The sequence below is a fragment of the Porites lutea genome, chromosome 4 (genome assembly GCF_958299795.1).
Source record: "Porites lutea chromosome 4, jaPorLute2.1, whole genome shotgun sequence".
NCBI lineage: Eukaryota > Metazoa > Cnidaria > Anthozoa > Scleractinia > Poritidae > Porites > Porites lutea.
Genome location: NC_133204.1, coordinates 1574099 through 1583496, shown reverse-complemented (window position 1 = coordinate 1583496; position 9398 = coordinate 1574099). Strand labels below are relative to the sequence as shown.

Sequence of the window (9398 nt, the reverse complement as noted above, 5' to 3'; positions counted from 1 at the left end):
TCCTATTTTCGGTGCCAAAAACAATACAGGTACCATTTGACGGAAACTTTTCGCCGAAATCTCCGTACAAATGGTAAGCGCTCTAGTACTACACGTAGTCTGAGCGAGTTCGTCTCAGGTACGTCACTAGGGAGCTTAAGCAACTACGACGGCGATGGCAGCGAAGACGGCAAAAAAGCAATAGGGTTAGAGTGGCAAAACAACAACCCTGCACGTGCATCACGCTTTTTTGTACATTTCTTTGCCATCAATGCACGTCTACAACGTAAACTTCCTAATTTCATGTTTTGTGGAGGACGGGAACACAAGACAACGATTTTCTTTTTCTTTTGTGAAGCTAGATATAGTCCTTTACCATCCTACGACAAAGTGGAAGAGTTGGAATAAGCGATGAAGTTTAAAACAGCGCGAATTCTTTTTTTGGGTGACGTTTTCGCTGCCGTTGCCGTCGTCGTTGTTTAAGGTCCCCGTACAGGGACTAGCTAGGCAATAATTCAATTTCCACCCTACTCAGCATAGAGCCTCTCGTAGCTCAGTGGTTAGAGAATCCGAATTAGAACTTGGAGGGTCGTGAGTCCGATTCTCACCCAGATTTCGGAATTTTTTGTGAGCTTTCTGTAAGAATTCTCCTTCTTCCAAATTACGTCCATGGTAAATTAAAAATGAAAACTTCTAAAGAAACTACTATTGCTAACACATTCTTACAAATACACGCATGGGTTATTTATTCGCAACAATGAAGTTACAACAGATATGTAATTTCTTATGTAAAACTAAAATTCCAAAAGTAAAGTATTTGCACGTTACATTGCTATGATGTTATTCATTTCCCTGCTTGCAAATCCTTCTCCGTTGCTCTCCTCGTGTATAGCAATTGTTCCCGTCAAGCAAGACGATTGTCAAACTGTTGGTGTATATTGACTAAGACCAAAGGCCCTGTCCACACTAATGCGTTTTCAAAAGAATGCGTTTTCGTTGTCATAAAAAACGCATCGATGGATTCGTGACCACACTACCTTTTTGATGCGTTTTCGACTGCCCACACTAAAACGTTCGAAAACAATACAATTGCACGTTGTGACGTAAATAGGACTCTATGCGCATGCTTCAAACACACGTGCCTGTACATATGACGTCATCGTTTTTTCACTCGGCCGTTTTTGACCGTCCCCACTAATACGATGTATGTATGCGTTTTCGTTTTGATCCACTTTCAAGAGCGTTTTCTCATCGATGAGTTTTCGATGAAAACGCTCAGCGTATTAGTGTGGACGGAGGGCCTAAACGCATCGAAATGTATGCGTTTTAATCGAAAACACATTAGAATGGACGGGACCCGAATCAGTCTTTTTAGCTGCTTGGGCTGTTCGTCTCGTTGGATTTATGGAAATGGACTACTACCCATTTTCCTGGTTGTTTCTGCCACACCCGTGTTTCTTCGGACTGTCGTGTTAATGGAACACCGTCACTGTTAAAGTAAAGATGATGACAGTAATACTCCCGTCCATGAGGAGGGAGAAAAGTGTGAAACAAAACAACAACAAAAACAAACCATAATTTTTGGGGGGATGGTAAATATCCAGCTTTTCAACATTTGGCGCCAGGAAAGCAATTTTCATAGGCTCTCTCCAGTTCTGTTTAAGCGGGAGCATTTTTGCCAACTGCGCCTTACAATCGATCGAACTCTTTATCACAAAAGGCCATTTTAAGAGTTTAGGGAGAGTTGCTTCTATGAACGAAGCGAACAGAACTTGGGCAGTTTTGTTTGCTTCGTAAGTGACACGCGCATTTTTTGGCATTTATCAGCGAGGAAAAAGTCAGGATTCCTTTTACTCTGCGAGTCCAAATTACATTAACTTTCTGCAAAAGGCTTAATAAAAAAGCTAGTTTCTAATGAAACTGTGGCGTTGTGTCGGAAGCACAAAAATACGGTAAAGGGATTGTGTTACCTGTTGATGAACTGCTGAAGTCGGACATAGCAAATGCACGCAGCATCATTTCCCAGCATGTGAACACGTGGCGACAGAATTGTCCAGTTTATTGGGGTCGCTCTTTTACTTAAAACTGTAAAAATTGACACAAACTAATTATAACAAACGGTAAAAAGTTCTTGCGATGCAAATTTACTGTAATATCTGCGTAGGAGTGTTATCGCTAACTTTGCTCTATTTGATGATCTAAATTAACTCTTAGAGTGATTTTAACTGAACCGTGAAATTGGTGGTAAAATACTACGCACTAATTCTATTGTCTTCTTCTGTTTACCTCTTGCTGTTTTGCACTATTTGTAAGTATCTGTTTCTTGGTTCAAGTAAAATCACTCTAGAAAAATCCTTCAGAAAGGGGGGTTATTTGGCGGGCATGATTATTTTTTTGTGTGTCATTTAGTTTTCCCTTGCACAAATACTTTTTTTGCACTTCGCCCCCAACCCCCATATGTTTTCTAATGGTCACCCTCCCCTTCTGACTATTATATCCTTTACGGTGATGTTGCACGAGACGATTCGCAACTTCGATTTTTAGCGCAACACTGCGTTGCAATGTTGGAACATTGTTGCAACTGTTCGAGACAACGTCGCAACAATGTCGTAATACTGTGTTGCACTAAATATCGTCGTTGCGAATCGCTCCGTGTAACATCACATTTGAACCCGCAATCAGACATGCTACCAAAATTCCAGGTACTGGATCAGTCCGGATTCCTTGTCAGTGGGACTTACATTCCGGATTCCAGTCGTTAGTACCAAGAGGAAATTCCACCTTGTTTGTACGCATTCCAAAGCCCAGAATTCCAGATTCCTCAAGCAAAAATTTCCACCCTGAATCCGCCGGATTACCTTACACGGGGCGAAACTGAGTTACCTCAGCAGTTTCTCATTATAGACGAGGTTATGCTCCCTGCCAGCGAGGAATAAACTAGCTACTGTTCAAGGCTAAAACTGCTTCTTCTACGTTCTGGGTTATAAGTTCTCATCGAGCTCTATCTAATCAATTGAAAACTGAAAATTTCTCGAGTCATCTACCATAAAAATTGAATTTTTACAGTGGATGATACCCTAACATTTACCGTGATTTAAGGTGCCAGACACGCGATTAAGCTTCTCTTGATAATACAAGGGCGTCAACGATGCCACGTCCTTTACAGTAGTGTTCGCCTTAGTAACGACTTATGGCGCCATAGAATTTGCGCTATTTTCAGGTCTCTTACCGTTGTCAAAATAGAACTTGTGAAACTGCAGCCCTTCAACCAAATTGCCTCGAGATACTGGTTCAAACGATGTAACTTGTGGATCCACTAGTTTACTGAAAACAGTAAAAATGACCGAGGTTTGCAACCACACAAATTAAATGGCTCACTCACTCACTCAATGTTTAATTGTAAGCCTTTTTTACAAGTCGCTAATCTGATTGTCATACGTTCCGAGGTTGGTTTGCGTACTTTGTCAGAGAAAGAGGAAAACGTAGGTCGGTTCCTGTACTAATGTTAAAGTGACCAGTTAATTCTGTCACTAGATCCTCTCTTGCCATCGCTTAACGTTCAAACAGCAAGTAATTCTATAAATATTACTAAAAAAATACCAGTAGGTTTCGAAGTCTCCGGCTGTAGCACTTGTTATCAGCTTGTGGTTTAGATCAATAATTTGTTGTTCTCGAGCTTAAAGGAAAAGTATAAACATAATTGTTATCAAGGATGAGCCTTGCTTTCTGTTCTTGTATTTTAATTACTTGATTACTCTGTTGTACATGCTGATTGGGATTTGCTAAACCGACAGTACACCGATAAGTGAAAGCGCTTCCTCTTTGTTTTCTTGTAATTGTAATCGACCAAGATAACTATTGCGGCAGTAACCATTTCCCCGAGTCTTCCCCGCACCTTGTAGAAAAAAATGTGGCCCGAAAAGGCGGGTCAGAGAAACGATCTCCGCATTTAATTTTGTTATCTCTACCAACTGATTAGAGGTCGCTGTCCATAATGCCGGTATCCACTTTCCAACGAAATGTGTAGAGATCTTGATTGATGTAATTAACTAACCCACGATTAGCAAAAGTAAGGTAGAAATTGAAAGTAGACAGAAGACTATAACCCAACACACACTTACAAATAATAATGAAGACCTGGCTGAATAGATTACTCAAAATTCTGTACAACTGTTTATCGCAAGGAGTGCTGCTCAAAACGTTTACTGTTTATTTTTATACTACTTTGTGCTGACCTTTAACAGCTACAGCTTCAGCTCAACGTTCATTTTTGGGAACCATTAGTTCTTCATTCGATCCCTAAAAAATACTAAAATATCTTGGAAAGACTGTTCAAATACTTTGAAAATTGTCGTAACTGACGTTAATGTTTAAAACTGATATAAGATTCTTATGTTTTCCGTCCTTTGCCTTACGTATTACAACAAAAGGAGATTATAAAGTTAGATGGGTAGATTAAAAGAAAAGAGATCTGATCTACCAAACTCCTGAAACGTGATCAAAAATGTTGTTAGTAGAAAGTATTTTAAGTTACCCTCATGCTCCGCCTCTTACTTGATTCTCTCTTTAAATATGACATACTCTTGTGTACGTGCACGTGGTAAACAGTCTAAATAAGTTATGTCAAATGTAGTTTTGTTTGTTAAGTACTACATGCGGAATTTGCAAGAAAAAAGAAGGCAATTAAGGCAGATTCCGGTTGGGTGGTCTTTCTTTCGTGGACTGTGTGGGGAGGGAGACAGTATAGTAGAGTAGCACGTTGTTACAGTTACCATGCATACAGTTACAAAACTGCCAACATTGACATCTTAGCTAGATAAAATTAAACAAAACAAAATAGAATTTGTTTTGTGTGGATCAAATGATGACCACATATGACGTAGATAGATGTTCAGTATCCCAGTAAATAGCGACCTTACCTCTGCCTTGCTAACGAACGGCCGAACTGCAAACAAAATAAATATAAAAAGAGAGAGTGACTTTTAGAAAGAGCGGAAAGCTTCCGATATCTACAACGGTCTTGGAGCAACTAGCCTAGGTTCCAGCTGGCCTTCAGATCGCGGGGATGGCGCGCCGCACTCCACCATCTGAACACCAGTTGGAACAGGCTATAGATAAAGGTACAAAATCTCCATAGACACTAGCTATGAACATATTTACCTTTGGGCATAGTCGAATCTATAGTTAATAGAATTCCAAAGAATTTAATTTAAACCTTTAAAGTTATTCTTGCGTTTTTCAGAACGCACTCCTTATACATGGCCTTCTTCGCAAATGCGCAAAACCTCCTGTTTTGAGGACTATACTATAAAAAATAAGTCTACACCATGCGTGGTGGACCGGCTGTAACGTAGGCTACTGATACACACGGGAGTGAAATTGTATGGGACAACTGTCGCTGATGGATTTAACGAATCTTGGATACGTTTCTGGAACCGAAAGCCCTGAGCTCAGAGCTCTCGATGATTCTTAAAATAGCTCACAATAGTTTTCTTTAGAGATCTGATTGTTTCCCTACTTTTAAGCCAGGTAAAATTCGCGAGTACAGTTACCATTTCCGGCTCTACTTTGGTTTTCTCGACATCATTTTTACATCAATGGCTTTGCACTTATCCTCGCTTTAAAACTGAGATTTAAGGCAACTCGGAAATGGCCTATTAAAAATTTCAACAAGGCAATCAATAATTGACACCAGCGATCTATTCTTCTCATTGATTACGTATTCATAAAGAAAATACAATGGAAATTTAAATGCTTAATGAGTTTTTGGAAATCAGATGAAAACTGCTCATTTTCGCATCCTTAATTGTTCCTTCTAAAATCATTTTGTTTGAGAAATAATATCAAGCATTCGAAACAGTGTTCCATCACCAGATGAAACACCTCGAAATTCGTAAAAAATGCTCCTCTGCGCGTCGTATTTTCAACCCTTTTCTCGGTGTTTCATCTGGTGATGAAACACTGCGTCTCATGCTTGATATTTTACATAACCCCCTCGCATTTAAATTAGCTGTTCATTGGTCCCATTTCGCTTTCCCATACCCAGCTTCGCAGACAGTTGATTTGGAGACTAGATGATATATTCTTCTCTAATATAGAACAAATAGATCACAACTCATATAAGAGTAAGCGAGCTGTGCTTGGGTCATGTAACTAACCCTGACCTCGAACAATACTAAAACAATTGAAAGAACGACATGTCATTGTTTTCTGCGACTAATCGGGAGACACCTTACGAGCAGCTTCTACACAACTGTTGTGCTTGCTTTGCCGAGTAACATAAATTACAAGATTAGACACTTCAGTTGAATTAAGCAACTTAAGCTTGAACGTTAAACATATAGAAGTGTTTACGGGAAACAAATTACGTGAGTAGTTGTAGTCGCTACTGGGTGGCACGGCCAATCAGAATCGAGTATTCAAACACGTGACTGAATTAATTAACTTTCGACCAATCAAGATTTCATGGGGTTAGTACCACATGTAAAACCATCACGAAAAGTCTCCCAACATTTCCCCGTCATGTAAGACACACGAAAAGTCACGTTTCAACCAATTTTATTCTGACGTCATACCTAGCGTTACAATCGGGACGTGTGTGACCTCCTAGTGACGTCACGCCCATTTCGTTTTAAAAAGTTTAAAAAGTCATCAAAAAATGGCCGGGAAAGCGGTGGTTCGGTGGCCAGGGACTGGCAAGAAGTTCTCGCTTTCGGCCGATGAGTCCAGCCAGCCAGGTGGGACTCGAGGCTTACAGGTTCGAATCCTGTCGGGAACGGTTTTTTTTTTCTTTACAAATCTAATAAAATATCTACATTTTGTGCGTCGCACTCTGTCAACACTCGGTATCCAAAAGGATAACTGATTTGGCTAATGGTTACATCATCACTTAACGTGTAGTCTACCAAAGAAAGTATTGCACAGGGTATCAAAATTCTATAGAAAACAACAGGTGGTTCTAAAGTAAACCCTAACTCTTTTGGTTCTTAAATCAACTCCATTTTTGTTCCTAATGAGTGGAAAGTTTATTTATAAAAATAGGAATAATAATTTTTGTTCCTAATGAGTGGAAAGTTTATTTATAAAAATAGGAATAAGAGATGCGATCCCCTAGCAACACATGTCTTCTTATTTAGCGCTAAAAATCGGATATATAACAAAACACATACACACATACAAAAAGTGGAGCTGAAAACTCTCTATTTCAATTTTGACTCACCATTACGAAAGCGTTTTCTCCGTTCCATCTCGAGGAAACGACTAACTTTTGAAATCTCAGCGCTTGATGAGCTTATGGTTTTGTCAATTTACGCGCCGTTAGCGTTAGTCAGTTAATTATGCGGGCTAACAAGTCTAAAGTTGAATACAAATTAGTTCATCTCTACAGCTAGACCCAAGGGAGCACCTTGACTTATTATTGTAAAAGCACAAACAATTGATAACTTAACAAGGATCAATTTAAACACGCGACAAATAAATTGACAAGACACGAGATACAGTTTTAAAAACTTTATTGAAAACCAGTGACAAAAAGAGTCAAATAAACAGCGATTTGGAAGGGATGGAAATTAATCATCTTCTTCGTTCTCCTCTTTAGAAGGTGAATAAAAATTGGTTTCCAACGTCTTGGCGTTTTTGTGTGTAATTAATCCACAATCGTGACACCGAAGAAAGCCCTCTTTGATGTATTTTCTCTCCTCGGGGATCTGGTGATCGCATATAGGACAAATCTTGTAGTTATCGTGCCAAAAGCATTTAGGACATTTCATGATCAATGTGGAATACACATTAGAGTTTTCGCAACGTTCACAGGGACTTTTAGAGTGAAAGGTGGTGGACGTTTCAGGGCTACTACTTTCTGCTTCCTCACTATCGTTTTCGGTGTCGTTGTCGCTCTCTTGGGTGCCTTCAGTTTCAACGCCATTCTCAGAAGCCACTTCCTCCTCCTCCTCCTGATTTTCAATATCCGATGAACTCTCCTCATTATTACTCTCATTATCGGAAGTATTTTCTACATTTCCGTAGCCTTTTTCCTTTTCCATTAAATCACATAACAGCTTTTTGTTCTTGATTAAACCTTAATCGATTCCTAACTCTGCAAGTCCATCTAGAAACGTATTCAGCGCACGAGGCTTGGTAACCTCATTGTTATGAGGGAGTAACACATACTCAACTAGCTCGGCGATGTTTGTGACGGGAATAGTGCGTTTATTTCGAAGTAATTGTCCGCTGGGAGTCCAGAAAAGAATATCTTTGGAGGCGGCCATACTATGCAGCAAATCAGAAGCACGCTTTTCCGACACTGCTCGGGAAAGATGGCCCAAAACATCTTTTATTCTTGGTTCTTCTTTTATTCTTGGTTCTTCATCCTCGCTTTCACCATCAGAACTTTCGCTTTCTTCATGTTCACTCTCGTGTTCTTCTTCAACCAAATCTATCTTTCTCTTCATTTTGATGCTTACCCGTGACAGACTGTAGCTTCAAGTGAGTAACTTATAGTTTCGTTTCCTCTTTTATAGCATCAAAAATCCTAGGCTTGTAACAGCAGGTACCAATAGGTCTTGAATAAAACCATCACCCTCTTGTACAAGGATTCGCGTCTTTGTTTTGTAAGGTACATTTGTTTCTGCTAGGTTTACTAGAGCATCCTTATATGGCAACACGTTCCGCTTATTTTCTTCTGGGATAAGAATGTATTCCTTAAGTATATTGTATAAGACGTGGACTAATGCATGTAGTTGTTGTGGACTGGCTGTCCGTAAAAGAAACTGTCGCTGATGAGCTGGACAAACAGCTAAGAATTGAAGAAAACCACGATTGTTCTTGACAACTTGAGACATTGCGACAAACTGAACTCATGATGGCAGTTGGCAGTCTTTTATAGAATCTCGTGGAGAAAAAAATGAAACGAGTGGGCGAAGGATAGAAAACAATAGAATGAGGAGGAGGAGGAGAAGGAGGAGGAGGAGGAGGAGGAGGAAAAACAATAGCAATGAGGAGGAGGAGGAGGAAAACAATAGCAATGAGGAGGAGGAGGAGGAGGAGGAAAACAATAGCAATGAGGAGGAGGAGGAGGAAAACAATAGAATTTTGTGACCTGAAAACCTATATAAATGCGCAACATTCTACCTCTTTTTCAGTCTACATTTTGCTCCTGAGGAGTTGACATGAGTTGGCTCTGTTCTGTCTGCGAAAAATCCTTTAGTAAAAAAGATAATATGCAAAGGCACGTGATGTCTAAACACCGCAATGTTGGTCTCACCCCATCTGAAACAGTTCCAATATTTTCACAGAAATGTCAGCGGTTTCGCTTCGAGCATCCTTTCACCTCCATGATTGCCGGAATGACCGGGTCCGGAAAAACGGCCTGGGTTCGATCGTTATTGCAACAAGCTTCAGAGACCATTTACCCTCCCCCG

At 40.0% G+C, this 9398-nt stretch overlaps 1 long non-coding RNA gene across 1 annotated transcript; it reads right to left on the bottom strand.

Annotated features, from left to right (window-relative positions):
* Positions 1-1970: 1970 nt before the first annotated feature.
* On the bottom strand, positions 1971-3661 carry LOC140935179 (uncharacterized). The gene is made up of 3 exons (XR_012165172.1): positions 3580-3661; positions 3209-3303; positions 1971-2064 (listed from the first exon to the last, which is right to left on the bottom strand). It is a non-coding gene; the product is annotated as an uncharacterized lncRNA (long non-coding RNA).
* Positions 3662-9398: the final 5737 nt, after the last annotated feature.